The following is a 14,740-nucleotide window of genomic DNA, read 5'->3' as shown; positions in this document are numbered from 1 at the left end:
TGGGAAGATTAGAGCCAGGTGACTACAGGGCTCGAACCAGAGGCTTTGGCATGATTAGCAGAATGCTCTAACCAACTCAGCTCACTGGTCATGTATTTTGGCAAATCTAACAACACTTTCTGGGCCTTCTTAAATGACTGTCTAGCTGGATAAAAGGGCCGACAGGTCCGACCTAATTCTGATGAGAAAAGCCAGGCAACTACACAGATGGAACTGGAGACTTTGGCATTATTAGCATAATGCTCTAACCAACTGAGCTCGCCGGAAATGAAAGAGTTTTGCAACCTGTCCACTATATAACAGAGAGCTCACCAAAATTCAAGAATCTGGCCCCTGACCGGCCGTGGGCTGTGGCCATTCATCTGACGCTTTCTGGCCCATCCCGTATGACTTTGTACCCGGTAGAAGGGCTTAACAGTCCTCCTACTAAAGCTCACCAAAAGCGGAGGAACTGGCCCGTACGGGGATCGAAGCCGCGACCTTGGCGTTATTAGCACCACGCTCTAACCAACTGAGCTAACCGGCCATATGTGATGTGCTCGGTCTTCTGATGCTTTCCGGCCCTACCCGCCCGAATGTCTACCGAATAAAAGGGATTAAAGGTCCGTTTGCCCACAATTGAAAAGAAAGGGCTGTGCAACCTGTCCAAAAGATAGCAGTGGGTCTTCAGAAAAAAAGAGCCTGGCTCACACAGGGGTTGAGGCTGCGACCTTAATGTAATTAGCATCGCACTCTAAGCTACTTGGGAAGATTAGAGCCAGGTGACTACAGGGCTCGAACCAGAGGCTTTGGCATGATTAGCAGAATGCTCTAACCAACTCAGGTCACTGGTCATGTATTTTGGCAAATCTAACAACACTTTCTGGGCCTTCTTAAATGACTGTCTAGCTGGATAAAAGGGCCGACAGGTCCGACCTAATTCTGATGAGAAAAGCCAGGCAACTACACAGATGGAACTGGAGACTTTGGCATTATTAGCATAATGCTCTAACCAACTGAGCTCGCCGGAAATGAAAGAGTTTTGCAACCTGTCCACTATATAACAGAGAGCTCACCAAAATTCAAGAATCTGGCCCCTGACCGGCCGTGGGCTGTGGCCATTCATCTGACGCTTTCTGGCCCATCCCGTATGACTTTGTACCCGGTAGAAGGGCTTAACAGTCCTCCTACTAAAGCTCACCAAAAGCGGAGGAACTGGCCCGTACGGGGATCGAACCCACGACCTTGGCGTTATTAGCACCACGCTCTAACCAACTGAGCTAACCGGCCATATGTGATGTGCTCGGTCTTCTGATGCTTTCCGGCCCTACCCGCCCGAATGTCTACCGAATAAAAGGGATTAAAGGTCCGTTTGCCCACAATTGAAAAGAAAGGGCTGTGCAACCTGTCCAAAAGATAGCAGTGGGTCTTCAGAAAAAAAGAGCCTGGCTCACACAGGGGTTGAGGCTGCGACCTTAATGTAATTAGCATCGCACTCTAAGCTACTTGGGAAGATTAGAGCCAGGTGACTACAGGGCTCGAACCAGAGGCTTTGGCATGATTAGCAGAATGCTCTAACCAACTCAGCTCACTGGTCATGTATTTTGGCAAATCTAACAACACTTTCTGGGCCTTCTTAAATGACTGTCTAGCTGGATAAAAGGGCCGACAGGTCCGACCTAATTCTGATGAGAAAAGCCAGGCAACTACACAGATGGAACTGGAGACTTTGGCATTATTAGCATAATGCTCTAACCAACTGAGCTCGCCGGAAATGAAAGAGTTTTGCAACCTGTCCACTATATAACAGAGAGCTCACCAAAATTCAAGAATCTGGCCCCTGACCGGCCGTGGGCTGTGGCCATTCATCTGACGCTTTCTGGCCCATCCCGTATGACTTTGTACCCGGTAGAAGGGCTTAACAGTCCTCCTACTAAAGCTCACCAAAAGCGGAGGAACTGGCCCGTACGGGGATCGAAGCCGCGACCTTGGCGTTATTAGCACCACGCTCTAACCAACTGAGCTAACTGGCCATATGTGATGTGCTCGGTCTTCTGATGCTTTCCGGCCCTACCCGCCCGAATGTCTACCGAATAAAAGGGATTAAAGGTCCGTTTGCCCACAATTGAAAAGAAAGGGCTGTGCAACCTGTCCAAAAGATAGCAGTGGGTCTTCAGAAAAAAAGAGCCTGGCTCACACAGGGGTTGAGGCTGCGACCTTAATGTAATTAGCATCGCACTCTAAGCTACTTGGGAAGATTAGAGCCAGGTGACTACAGGGCTCGAACCAGAGGCTTTGGCATGATTAGCAGAATGCTCTAACCAACTCAGGTCACTGGTCATGTATTTTGGCAAATCTAACAACACTTTCTGGGCCTTCTTAAATGACTGTCTAGCTGGATAAAAGGGCCGACAGGTCCGACCTAATTCTGATGAGAAAAGCCAGGCAACTACACAGATGGAACTGGAGACTTTGGCATTATTAGCATAATGCTCTAACCAACTGAGCTCGCCGGAAATGAAAGAGTTTTGCAACCTGTCCACTATATAACAGAGAGCTCACCAAAATTCAAGAATCTGGCCCCTGACCGGCCGTGGGCTGTGGCCATTCATCTGACGCTTTCTGGCCCATCCCGTATGACTTTGTACCCGGTAGAAGGGCTTAACAGTCCTCCTACTAAAGCTCACCAAAAGCGGAGGAACTGGCCCGTACGGGGATCGAACCCGCGACCTTGGCGTTATTAGCACCACGCTCTAACCAACTGAGCTAACCGGCCATATGTGATGTGCTCGGTCTTCTGATGCTTTCCGGCCCTACCCGCCCGAATGTCTACCGAATAAAAGGGATTAAAGGTCCGTTTGCCCACAATTGAAAAGAAAGGGCTGTGCAACCTGTCCAAAAGATAGCAGTGGGTCTTCAGAAAAAAAGAGCCTGGCTCACACAGGGGTTGAGGCTGCGACCTTAATGTAATTAGCATCGCACTCTAAGCTACTTGGGAAGATTAGAGCCAGGTGACTACAGGGCTCGAACCAGAGGCTTTGGCATGATTAGCAGAATGCTCTAACCAACTCAGGTCACTGGTCATGTATTTTGGCAAATCTAACAACACTTTCTGGGCCTTCTTAAATGACTGTCTAGCTGGATAAAAGGGCCGACAGGTCCGACCTAATTCTGATGAGAAAAGCCAGGCAACTACACAGATGGAACTGGAGACTTTGGCATTATTAGCATAATGCTCTAACCAACTGAGCTCGCCGGAAATGAAAGAGTTTTGCAACCTGTCCACTATATAACAGAGAGCTCACCAAAATTCAAGAATCTGGCCCCTGACCGGCCGTGGGCTGTGGCCATTCATCTGACGCTTTCTGGCCCATCCCGTATGACTTTGTACCCGGTAGAAGGGCTTAACAGTCCTCCTACTAAAGCTCACCAAAAGCGGAGGAACTGGCCCGTACGGGGATCGAAGCCGAGACCTTGGCGTTATTAGCACCACGCTCTAACCAACTGAGCTAACTGGCCATATGTGATGTGCTCGGTCTTCTGATGCTTTCCGGCCCTACCCGCCCGAATGTCTACCGAATAAAAGGGATTAAAGGTCCGTTTGCCCACAATTGAAAAGAAAGGGCTGTGCAACCTGTCCAAAAGATAGCAGTGGGTCTTCAGAAAAAAAGAGCCTGGCTCACACAGGGGTTGAGGCTGCGACCTTAATGTAATTAGCATCGCACTCTAAGCTACTTGGGAAGATTAGAGCCAGGTGACTACAGGGCTCGAACCAGAGGCTTTGGCATGATTAGCAGAATGCTCTAACCAACTCAGGTCACTGGTCATGTATTTTGGCAAATCTAACAACACTTTCTGGGCCTTCTTAAATGACTGTCTAGCTGGATAAAAGGGCCGACAGGTCCGACCTAATTCTGATGAGAAAAGCCAGGCAACTACACAGATGGAACTGGAGACTTTGGCATTATTAGCATAATGCTCTAACCAACTGAGCTCGCCGGAAATGAAAGAGTTTTGCAACCTGTCCACTATATAACAGAGAGCTCACCAAAATTCAAGAATCTGGCCCCTGACCGGCCGTGGGCTGTGGCCATTCATCTGACGCTTTCTGGCCCATCCCGTATGACTTTGTACCCGGTAGAAGGGCTTAACAGTCCTCCTACTAAAGCTCACCAAAAGCGGAGGAACTGGCCCGTACGGGGATCGAAGCCGCGACCTTGGCGTTATTAGCACCACGCTCTAACCAACTGAGCTAACCGGCCATATGTGATGTGCTCGGTCTTCTGATGCTTTCCGGCCCTACCCGCCCGAATGTCTACCGAATAAAAGGGATTAAAGGTCCGTTTGCCCACAATTGAAAAGAAAGGGCTGTGCAACCTGTCCAAAAGATAGCAGTGGGTCTTCAGAAAAAAAGAGCCTGGCTCACACAGGGGTTGAGGCTGCGACCTTAATGTAATTAGCATCGCACTCTAAGCTACTTGGGAAGATTAGAGCCAGGTGACTACAGGGCTCGAACCAGAGGCTTTGGCATGATTAGCAGAATGCTCTAACCAACTCAGCTCACTGGTCATGTATTTTGGCAAATCTAACAACACTTTCTGGGCCTTCTTAAATGACTGTCTAGCTGGATAAAAGGGCCGACAGGTCCGACCTAATTCTGATGAGAAAAGCCAGGCAACTACACAGATGGAACTGGAGACTTTGGCATTATTAGCATAATGCTCTAACCAACTGAGCTCGCCGGAAATGAAAGAGTTTTGCAACCTGTCCACTATATAACAGAGAGCTCACCAAAATTCAAGAATCTGGCCCCTGACCGGCCGTGGGCTGTGGCCATTCATCTGACGCTTTCTGGCCCATCCCGTATGACTTTGTACCCGGTAGAAGGGCTTAACAGTCCTCCTACTAAAGCTCACCAAAAGCGGAGGAACTGGCCCGTACGGGGATCGAAGCCGCGACCTTGGCGTTATTAGCACCACGCTCTAACCAACTGAGCTAACCGGCCATATGTGATGTGCTCGGTCTTCTGATGCTTTCCGGCCCTACCCGCCCGAATGTCTACCGAATAAAAGGGATTAAAGGTCCGTTTGCCCACAATTGAAAAGAAAGGGCTGTGCAACCTGTCCAAAAGATAGCAGTGGGTCTTCAGAAAAAAAGAGCCTGGCTCACACAGGGGTTGAGGCTGCGACCTTAATGTAATTAGCATCGCACTCTAAGCTACTTGGGAAGATTAGAGCCAGGTGACTACAGGGCTCGAACCAGAGGCTTTGGCATGATTAGCAGAATGCTCTAACCAACTCAGCTCACTGGTCATGTATTTTGGCAAATCTAACAACACTTTCTGGGCCTTCTTAAATGACTGTCTAGCTGGATAAAAGGGCCGACAGGTCCGACCTAATTCTGATGAGAAAAGCCAGGCAACTACACAGATGGAACTGGAGACTTTGGCGTTATTAGCATAATGCTCTAACCAACTGAGCTCGCCGGAAATGAAAGAGTTTTGCAACCTGTCCACTATATAACAGAGAGCTCACCAAAATTCAAGAATCTGGCCCCTGACCGGCCGTGGGCTGTGGCCATTCATCTGACGCTTTCTGGCCCATCCCGTATGACTTTGTACCCGGTAGAAGGGCTTAACAGTCCTCCTACTAAAGCTCACCAAAAGCGGAGGAACTGGCCCGTACGGGGATCAACCCGCGACCTTGGCGTTATTAGCACCACGCTCTAACCAACTGAGCTAACCGGCCATATGTGATGTGCTCGGTCTTCTGATGCTTTCCGGCCCTACCCGCCCGAATGTCTACCGAATAAAAGGGATTAAAGGTCCGTTTGCCCACAATTGAAAAGAAAGGGCTGTGCAACCTGTCCAAAAGATAGCAGTGGGTCTTCAGAAAAAAAGAGCCTGGCTCACACAGGGGTTGAGGCTGCGACCTTAATGTAATTAGCATCGCACTCTAAGCTACTTGGGAAGATTAGAGCCAGGTGACTACAGGGCTCGAACCAGAGGCTTTGGCATGATTAGCAGAATGCTCTAACCAACTCAGCTCACTGGTCATGTATTTTGGCAAATCTAACAACACTTTCTGGGCCTTCTTAAATGACTGTCTAGCTGGATAAAAGGGCCGACAGGTCCGACCTAATTCTGATGAGAAAAGCCAGGCAACTACACAGATGGAACTGGAGACTTTGGCGTTATTAGCATAATGCTCTAACCAACTGAGCTCGCCGGAAATGAAAGAGTTTTGCAACCTGTCCACTATATAACAGAGAGCTCACCAAAATTCAAGAATCTGGCCCCTGACCGGCCGTGGGCTGTGGCCATTCATCTGACGCTTTCTGGCCCATCCCGTATGACTTTGTACCCGGTAGAAGGGCTTAACAGTCCTCCTACTAAAGCTCACCAAAAGCGGAGGAACTGGCCCGTACGGGGATCGAACCCGCGACCTTGGCGTTATTAGCACCACGCTCTAACCAACTGAGCTAACCGGCCATATGTGATGTGCTCGGTCTTCTGATGCTTTCCGGCCCTACCCGCCCGAATGTCTACCGAATAAAAGGGATTAAAGGTCCGTTTGCCCACAATTGAAAAGAAAGGGCTGTGCAACCTGTCCAAAAGATAGCAGTGGGTCTTCAGAAAAAAAGAGCCTGGCTCACACAGGGGTTGAGGCTGCGACCTTAATGTAATTAGCATCGCACTCTAAGCTACTTGGGAAGATTAGAGCCAGGTGACTACAGGGCTCGAACCAGAGGCTTTGGCATGATTAGCAGAATGCTCTAACCAACTCAGCTCACTGGTCATGTATTTTGGCAAATCTAACAACACTTTCTGGGCCTTCTTAAATGACTGTCTAGCTGGATAAAAGGGCCGACAGGTCCGACCTAATTCTGATGAGAAAAGCCAGGCAACTACACAGATGGAACTGGAGACTTTGGCATTATTAGCATAATGCTCTAACCAACTGAGCTCGCCGGAAATGAAAGAGTTTTGCAACCTGTCCACTATATAACAGAGAGCTCACCAAAATTCAAGAATCTGGCCCCTGACCGGCCGTGGGCTGTGGCCATTCATCTGACGCTTTCTGGCCCATCCCGTATGACTTTGTACCCGGTAGAAGGGCTTAACAGTCCTCCTACTAAAGCTCACCAAAAGCGGAGGAACTGGCCCGTACGGGGATCGAACCCGCGACCTTGGCGTTATTAGCACCACGCTCTAACCAACTGAGCTAACCGGCCATATGTGATGTGTCGGTCTTCTGATGCTTTCCGGCCCTACCCGCCCGAATGTCTACCGAATAAAAGGGATTAAAGGTCCGTTTGCCCACAATTGAAAAGAAAGGGCTGTGCAACCTGTCCAAAAGATAGCAGTGGGTCTTCAGAAAAAAAGAGCCTGGCTCACACAGGGGTTGAGGCTGCGACCTTAATGTAATTAGCATCGCACTCTAAGCTACTTGGGAAGATTAGAGCCAGGTGACTACAGGGCTCAAACCAGAGGCTTTGGCATGATTAGCAGAATGCTCTAACCAACTCAGCTCACTGGTCATGTATTTTGGCAAATCTAACAACACTTTCTGGGCCTTCTTAAATGACTGTCTAGCTGGATAAAAGGGCCGACAGGTCCGACCTAATTCTGATGAGAAAAGCCAGGCAACTACACAGATGGAACTGGAGACTTTGGCGTTATTAGCATAATGCTCTAACCAACTGAGCTCGCCGGAAATGAAAGAGTTTTGCAACCTGTCCACTATATAACAGAGAGCTCACCAAAATTCAAGAATCTGGCCCCTGACCGGCCGTGGGCTGTGGCCATTCATCTGACGCTTTCTGGCCCATCCCGTATGACTTTGTACCCGGTAGAAGGGCTTAACAGTCCTCCTACTAAAGCTCACCAAAAGCGGAGGAACTGGCCCGTACGGGGATCGAACCCACGACCTTGGCGTTATTAGCACCACGCTCTAACCAACTGAGCTAACCGGCCATATGTGATGTGTTGGTCTTCTGATGCTTTCCGGCCCTACCCGCCCGAATGTCTACCGAATAAAAGGGATTAAAGGTCCGTTTGCCCACAATTGAAAAGAAAGGGCTGTGCAACCTGTCCAAAAGATAGCAGTGGGTCTTCAGAAAAAAAGAGCCTGGCTCACACAGGGGTTGAGGCTGCGACCTTAATGTAATTAGCATCGCACTCTAAGCTACTTGGGAAGATTAGAGCCAGGTGACTACAGGGCTCGAACCAGAGGCTTTGGCATGATTAGCAGAATGCTCTAACCAACTCAGCTCACTGGTCATGTATTTTGGCAAATCTAACAACACTTTCTGGGCCTTCTTAAATGACTGTCTAGCTGGATAAAAGGGCCGACAGGTCCGACCTAATTCTGATGAGAAAAGCCAGGCAACTACACAGATGGAACTGGAGACTTTGGCGTTATTAGCATAATGCTCTAACCAACTGAGCTCGCCGGAAATGAAAGAGTTTTGCAACCTGTCCACTATATAACAGAGAGCTCACCAAAATTCAAGAATCTGGCCCCTGACCGGCCGTGGGCTGTGGCCATTCATCTGACGCTTTCTGGCCCATCCCGTATGACTTTGTACCCGGTAGAAGGGCTTAACAGTCCTCCTACTAAAGCTCACCAAAAGCGGAGGAACTGGCCCGTACGGGGATCGAACCCGCGACCTTGGCGTTATTAGCACCACGCTCTAACCAACTGAGCTAACCGGCCATATGTGATGTGCTCGGTCTTCTGATGCTTTCCGGCCCTACCCGCCCGAATGTCTACCGAATAAAAGGGATTAAAGGTCCGTTTGCCCACAATTGAAAAGAAAGGGCTGTGCAACCTGTCCAAAAGATAGCAGTGGGTCTTCAGAAAAAAAGAGCCTGGCTCACACAGGGGTTGAGGCTGCGACCTTAATGTAATTAGCATCGCACTCTAAGCTACTTGGGAAGATTAGAGCTAGGTGACTACAGGGCTCGAACCAGAGGCTTTGGCATGATTAGCAGAATGCTCTAACCAACTCAGCTCACTGGTCATGTATTTTGGCAAATCTAACAACACTTTCTGGGCCTTCTTAAATGACTGTCTAGCTGGATAAAAGGGCCGACAGGTCCGACCTAATTCTGATGAGAAAAGCCAGGCAACTACACAGATGGAACTGGAGACTTTGGCATTATTAGCATAATGCTCTAACCAACTGAGCTCGCCGGAAATGAAAGAGTTTTGCAACCTGTCCACTATATAACAGAGAGCTCACCAAAATTCAAGAATCTGGCCCCTGACCGGCCGTGGGCTGTGGCCATTCATCTGACGCTTTCTGGCCCATCCCGTATGACTTTGTACCCGGTAGAAGGGCTTAACAGTCCTCCTACTAAAGCTCACCAAAAGCGGAGGAACTGGCCCGTACGGGGATCGAAGCCGCGACCTTGGCGTTATTAGCACCACGCTCTAACCAACTGAGCTAACCGGCCATATGTGATGTGCTCGGTCTTCTGATGCTTTCCGGCCCTACCCGCCCGAATGTCTACCGAATAAAAGGGATTAAAGGTCCGTTTGCCCACAATTGAAAAGAAAGGGCTGTGCAACCTGTCCAAAAGATAGCAGTGGGTCTTCAGAAAAAAAGAGCCTGGCTCACACAGGGGTTGAGGCTGCGACCTTAATGTAATTAGCATCGCACTCTAAGCTACTTGGGAAGATTAGAGCCAGGTGACTACAGGGCTCGAACCAGAGGCTTTGGCATGATTAGCAGAATGCTCTAACCAACTCAGCTCACTGGTCATGTATTTTGGCAAATCTAACAACACTTTCTGGGCCTTCTTAAATGACTGTCTAGCTGGATAAAAGGGCCGACAGGTCCGACCTAATTCTGATGAGAAAAGCCAGGCAACTACACAGATGGAACTGGAGACTTTGGCGTTATTAGCATAATGCTCTAACCAACTGAGCTCGCCGGAAATGAAAGAGTTTTGCAACCTGTCCACTATATAACAGAGAGCTCACCAAAATTCAAGAATCTGGCCCCTGACCGGCCGTGGGCTGTGGCCATTCATCTGACGCTTTCTGGCCCATCCCGTATGACTTTGTACCCGGTAGAAGGGCTTAACAGTCCTCCTACTAAAGCTCACCAAAAGCGGAGGAACTGGCCCGTACGGGGATCGAACCCGCGACCTTGGCGTTATTAGCACCACGCTCTAACCAACTGAGCTAACCGGCCATATGTGATGTGCTCGGTCTTCTGATGCTTTCCGGCCCTACCCGCCCGAATGTCTACCGAATAAAAGGGATTAAAGGTCCGTTTGCCCACAATTGAAAAGAAAGGGCTGTGCAACCTGTCCAAAAGATAGCAGTGGGTCTTCAGAAAAAAAGAGCCTGGCTCACACAGGGGTTGAGGCTGCGACCTTAATGTAATTAGCATCGCACTCTAAGCTACTTGGGAAGATTAGAGCCAGGTGACTACAGGGCTCGAACCAGAGGCTTTGGCATGATTAGCAGAATGCTCTAACCAACTCAGCTCACTGGTCATGTATTTTGGCAAATCTAACAACACTTTCTGGGCCTTCTTAAATGACTGTCTAGCTGGATAAAAGGGCCGACAGGTCCGACCTAATTCTGATGAGAAAAGCCAGGCAACTACACAGATGGAACTGGAGACTTTGGCGTTATTAGCATAATGCTCTAACCAACTGAGCTCGCCGGAAATGAAAGAGTTTTGCAACCTGTCCACTATATAACAGAGAGCTCACCAAAATTCAAGAATCTGGCCCTGACCGGCCGTGGGCTGTGGCCATTCATCTGACGCTTTCTGGCCCATCCCGTATGACTTTGTACCCGGTAGAAGGGCTTAACAGTCCTCCTACTAAAGCTCAGCAAAAGCGGAGGAACTGGCCCTTACGGTGATCGAACCCGCGACCTTGGCGTTATTAGCACCACGCTCTAACCAACTGAGCTAACCGGCCATATGTGATGTGTTCGGTCTTCTGATGCTTTCCGGCCCTACCCGTCCGAATGTCTACCGAATAAAAGGGATTAAAGGTCCGTTTGCCCACAATTGAAAAGAAAGGGCTGTGCAACCTGTCCAAAAGATAGCAGTGGGTCTTCAGAAAAAAAGAGCCTGGCTCACACAGGGGTTGAGGCTGCGACCTTAATGTAATTAGCATCGCACTCTAAGCTACTTGGGAAGATTAGAGCCAGGTGACTACAGGGCTCGAACCAGAGGCTTTGGCATGATTAGCAGAATGCTCTAACCAACTCAGCTCACTGGTCATGTATTTTGGCAAATCTAACAACACTTTCTGGGCCTTCTTAAATGACTGTCTAGCTGGATAAAAGGGCCGACAGGTCCGACCTAATTCTGATGAGAAAAGCCAGGCAACTACACAGATGGAACTGGAGACTTTGGCGTTATTAGCATAATGCTCTAACCAACTGAGCTCGCCGGAAATGAAAGAGTTTTGCAACCTGTCCACTATATAACAGAGAGCTCACCAAAATTCAAGAATCTGGCCCCTGACCGGCCGTGGGCTGTGGCCATTCATCTGACGCTTTCTGGCCCATCCCGTATGACTTTGTACCCGGTAGAAGGGCTTAACAGTCCTCCTACTAAAGCTCACCAAAAGCGGAGGAACTGGCCCGTATGGGGATCGAACCCGCGACCTTGGCGTTATTAGCACCACGCTCTAACCAACTGAGCTAACCGGCCATATGTGATGTGCTCGGTCTTCTGATGCTTTCCGGCCCTACCCGCCCGAATGTCTACCGAATAAAAGGGATTAAAGGTCCGTTTGCCCACAATTGAAAAGAAAGGGCTGTGCAACCTGTCCAAAAGATAGCAGTGGGTCTTCAGAAAAAAAGAGCCTGGCTCACACAGGGGTTGAGGCTGCGACCTTAATGTAATTAGCATCGCACTCTAAGCTACTTGGGAAGATTAGAGCTAGGTGACTACAGGGCTCGAACCAGAGGCTTTGGCATGATTAGCAGAATGCTCTAACCAACTCAGCTCACTGGTCATGTATTTTGGCAAATCTAACAACACTTTCTGGGCCTTCTTAAATGACTGTCTAGCTGGATAAAAGGGCCGACAGGTCCGACCTAATTCTGATGAGAAAAGCCAGGCAACTACACAGATGGAACTGGAGACTTTGGCATTATTAGCATAATGCTCTAACCAACTGAGCTCGCCGGAAATGAAAGAGTTTTGCAACCTGTCCACTATATAACAGAGAGCTCACCAAAATTCAAGAATCTGGCCCCTGACCGGCCGTGGGCTGTGGCCATTCATCTGACGCTTTCTGGCCCATCCCGTATGACTTTGTACCCGGTAGAAGGGCTTAACAGTCCTCCTACTAAAGCTCACCAAAAGCGGAGGAACTGGCCCGTACGGGGATCGAACCCGCGACCTTGGCGTTATTAGCACCACGCTCTAACCAACTGAGCTAACCGGCCATATGTGATGTGCTCGGTCTTCTGATGCTTTCCGGCCCTACCCGCCCGAATGTCTACCGAATAAAAGGGATTAAAGGTCCGTTTGCCCACAATTGAAAAGAAAGGGCTGTGCAACCTGTCCAAAAGATAGCAGTGGGTCTTCAGAAAAAAAGAGCCTGGCTCACACAGGGGTTGAGGCTGCGACCTTAATGTAATTAGCATCGCACTCTAAGCTACTTGGGAAGATTAGAGCCAGGTGACTACAGGGCTCGAACCAGAGGCTTTGGCATGATTAGCAGAATGCTCTAACCAACTCAGCTCACTGGTCATGTATTTTGGCAAATCTAACAACACTTTCTGGGCCTTCTTAAATGACTGTCTAGCTGGATAAAAGGGCCGACAGGTCCGACCTAATTCTGATGAGAAAAGCCAGGCAACTACACAGATGGAACTGGAGACTTTGGCGTTATTAGCATAATGCTCTAACCAACTGAGCTCGCCGGAAATGAAAGAGTTTTGCAACCTGTCCACTATATAACAGAGAGCTCACCAAAATTCAAGAATCTGGCCCCTGACCGGCCGTGGGCTGTGGCCATTCATCTGACGCTTTCTGGCCCATCCCGTATGACTTTGTACCCGGTAGAAGGGCTTAACAGTCCTCCTACTAAAGCTCAGCAAAAGCGGAGGAACTGGCCCTTACGGTGATCGAACCCGCGACCTTGGCGTTATTAGCACCACGCTCTAACCAACTGAGCTAACCGGCCATATGTGATGTGCTCGGTCTTCTGATGCTTTCCGGCCCTACCCGTCCGAATGTCTACCGAATAAAAGGGATTAAAGGTCCGTTTGCCCACAATTGAAAAGAAAGGGCTGTGCAACCTGTCCAAAAGATAGCAGTGGGTCTTCAGAAAAAAAGAGCCTGGCTCACACAGGGGTTGAGGCTGCGACCTTAATGTAATTAGCATCGCACTCTAAGCTACTTGGGAAGATTAGAGCCAGGTGACTACAGGGCTCGAACCAGAGGCTTTGGCATGATTAGCAGAATGCTCTAACCAACTCAGCTCACTGGTCATGTATTTTGGCAAATCTAACAACACTTTCTGGGCCTTCTTAAATGACTGTCTAGCTGGATAAAAGGGCCGACAGGTCCGACCTAATTCTGATGAGAAAAGCCAGGCAACTACACAGATGGAACTGGAGACTTTGGCGTTATTAGCAAAATGCTCTAACCAACTGAGCTCGCCGGAAATGAAAGAGTTTTGCAACCTGTCCACTATATAACAGAGAGCTCACCAAAATTCAAGAATCTGGCCCCTGACCGGCCGTGGGCTGTGGCCATTCATCTGACGCTTTCTGGCCCATCCCGTATGACTTTGTACCCGGTAGAAGGGCTTAACAGTCCTCCTACTAAAGCTCACCAAAAGAGGAGGAACTGGCCCGTACGGGGATCGAACCCGCGACCTTGGCGTTATTAGCACCACGCTCTAACCAACTGAGCTAACCGGCCATATGTGATGTGCTCGGTCTTCTGATGCTTTCCGGCCCTACCCGCCCGAATGTCTACCGAATAAAAGGGATTAAAGGTCCGTTTGCCCACAATTGAAAAGAAAGGGCTGTGCAACCTGTCCAAAAGATAGCAGTGGGTCTTCAGAAAAAAAGAGCCTGGCTCACACAGGGGTTGAGGCTGCGACCTTAATGTAATTAGCATCGCACTCTAAGCTACTTGGGAAGATTAGAGCCAGGTGACTACAGGGCTCGAACCAGAGGCTTTGGCATGATTAGCAGAATGCTCTAACCAACTCAGCTCACTGGTCATGTATTTTGGCAAATCTAACAACACTTTCTGGGCCTTCTTAAATGACTGTCTAGCTGGATAAAAGGGCCGACAGGTCCGACCTAATTCTGATGAGAAAAGCCAGGCAACTACACAGATGGAACTGGAGACTTTGGCGTTATTAGCATAATGCTCTAACCAACTGAGCTCGCCGGAAATGAAAGAGTTTTGCAACCTGTCCACTATATAACAGAGAGCTCACCAAAATTCAAGAATCTGGCCCCTGACCGGCCGTGGGCTGTGGCCATTCATCTGACGCTTTCTGGCCCATCCCGTATGACTTTGTACCCGGTAGAAGGGCTTAACAGTCCTCCTACTAAAGCTCACCAAAAGAGGAGGAACTGGCCCGTACGGGGATCGAACCCGCGACCTTGGCGTTATTAGCACCACGCTCTAACCAACTGAGCTAACCGGCCATATGTGATGTGCTCGGTCTTCTGATGCTTTCCGGCCCTACCCGCCCGAATGTCTACCGAATAAAAGGGATTAAAGGTCCGTTTGCCCACAATTGAAAAGA

At 49.2% G+C, this 14,740-nt stretch overlaps 8 non-coding genes across 8 annotated transcripts; all 8 read right to left on the bottom strand.

Moving 5' to 3' along the window:
• Positions 1-2,681: 2,681 nt before the first annotated feature.
• TRNAI-AAU (transfer RNA isoleucine (anticodon AAU)) lies at positions 2,682-2,755 on the bottom strand. Its single transcript has one exon. It is a non-coding gene; the product is annotated as a tRNA-Ile (tRNA).
• Positions 2,756-6,395: 3,640 nt separating this feature from the next.
• On the bottom strand, positions 6,396-6,469 carry TRNAI-AAU (transfer RNA isoleucine (anticodon AAU)). Its single transcript has one exon. It is a non-coding gene; the product is annotated as a tRNA-Ile (tRNA).
• Positions 6,470-7,138: 669 nt separating this feature from the next.
• Positions 7,139-7,212, bottom strand: TRNAI-AAU (transfer RNA isoleucine (anticodon AAU)). The gene has a single exon. It is a non-coding gene; the product is annotated as a tRNA-Ile (tRNA).
• Positions 7,213-8,622: 1,410 nt separating this feature from the next.
• On the bottom strand, positions 8,623-8,696 carry TRNAI-AAU (transfer RNA isoleucine (anticodon AAU)). The gene has a single exon. It is a non-coding gene; the product is annotated as a tRNA-Ile (tRNA).
• Positions 8,697-10,108: 1,412 nt separating this feature from the next.
• On the bottom strand, positions 10,109-10,182 carry TRNAI-AAU (transfer RNA isoleucine (anticodon AAU)). The gene has a single exon. It is a non-coding gene; the product is annotated as a tRNA-Ile (tRNA).
• A 2,154-nt stretch (positions 10,183-12,336) lies between these two features.
• Positions 12,337-12,410, bottom strand: TRNAI-AAU (transfer RNA isoleucine (anticodon AAU)). Its single transcript has one exon. It is a non-coding gene; the product is annotated as a tRNA-Ile (tRNA).
• Positions 12,411-13,822: 1,412 nt separating this feature from the next.
• TRNAI-AAU (transfer RNA isoleucine (anticodon AAU)) lies at positions 13,823-13,896 on the bottom strand. The gene has a single exon. It is a non-coding gene; the product is annotated as a tRNA-Ile (tRNA).
• A 669-nt stretch (positions 13,897-14,565) lies between these two features.
• Positions 14,566-14,639, bottom strand: TRNAI-AAU (transfer RNA isoleucine (anticodon AAU)). The gene has a single exon. It is a non-coding gene; the product is annotated as a tRNA-Ile (tRNA).
• Between the last annotated feature and the right edge of the window lie 101 nt (positions 14,640-14,740).

Source organism: Engystomops pustulosus, chromosome 4 (assembly GCF_040894005.1).
Source record: "Engystomops pustulosus chromosome 4, aEngPut4.maternal, whole genome shotgun sequence".
Classification (NCBI taxonomy): Eukaryota; Metazoa; Chordata; class Amphibia; order Anura; family Leptodactylidae; genus Engystomops; species Engystomops pustulosus.
The sequence above is the reverse complement of the archived record's forward strand: the minus strand, read 5'-3'. Positions and strand labels throughout refer to the sequence as shown.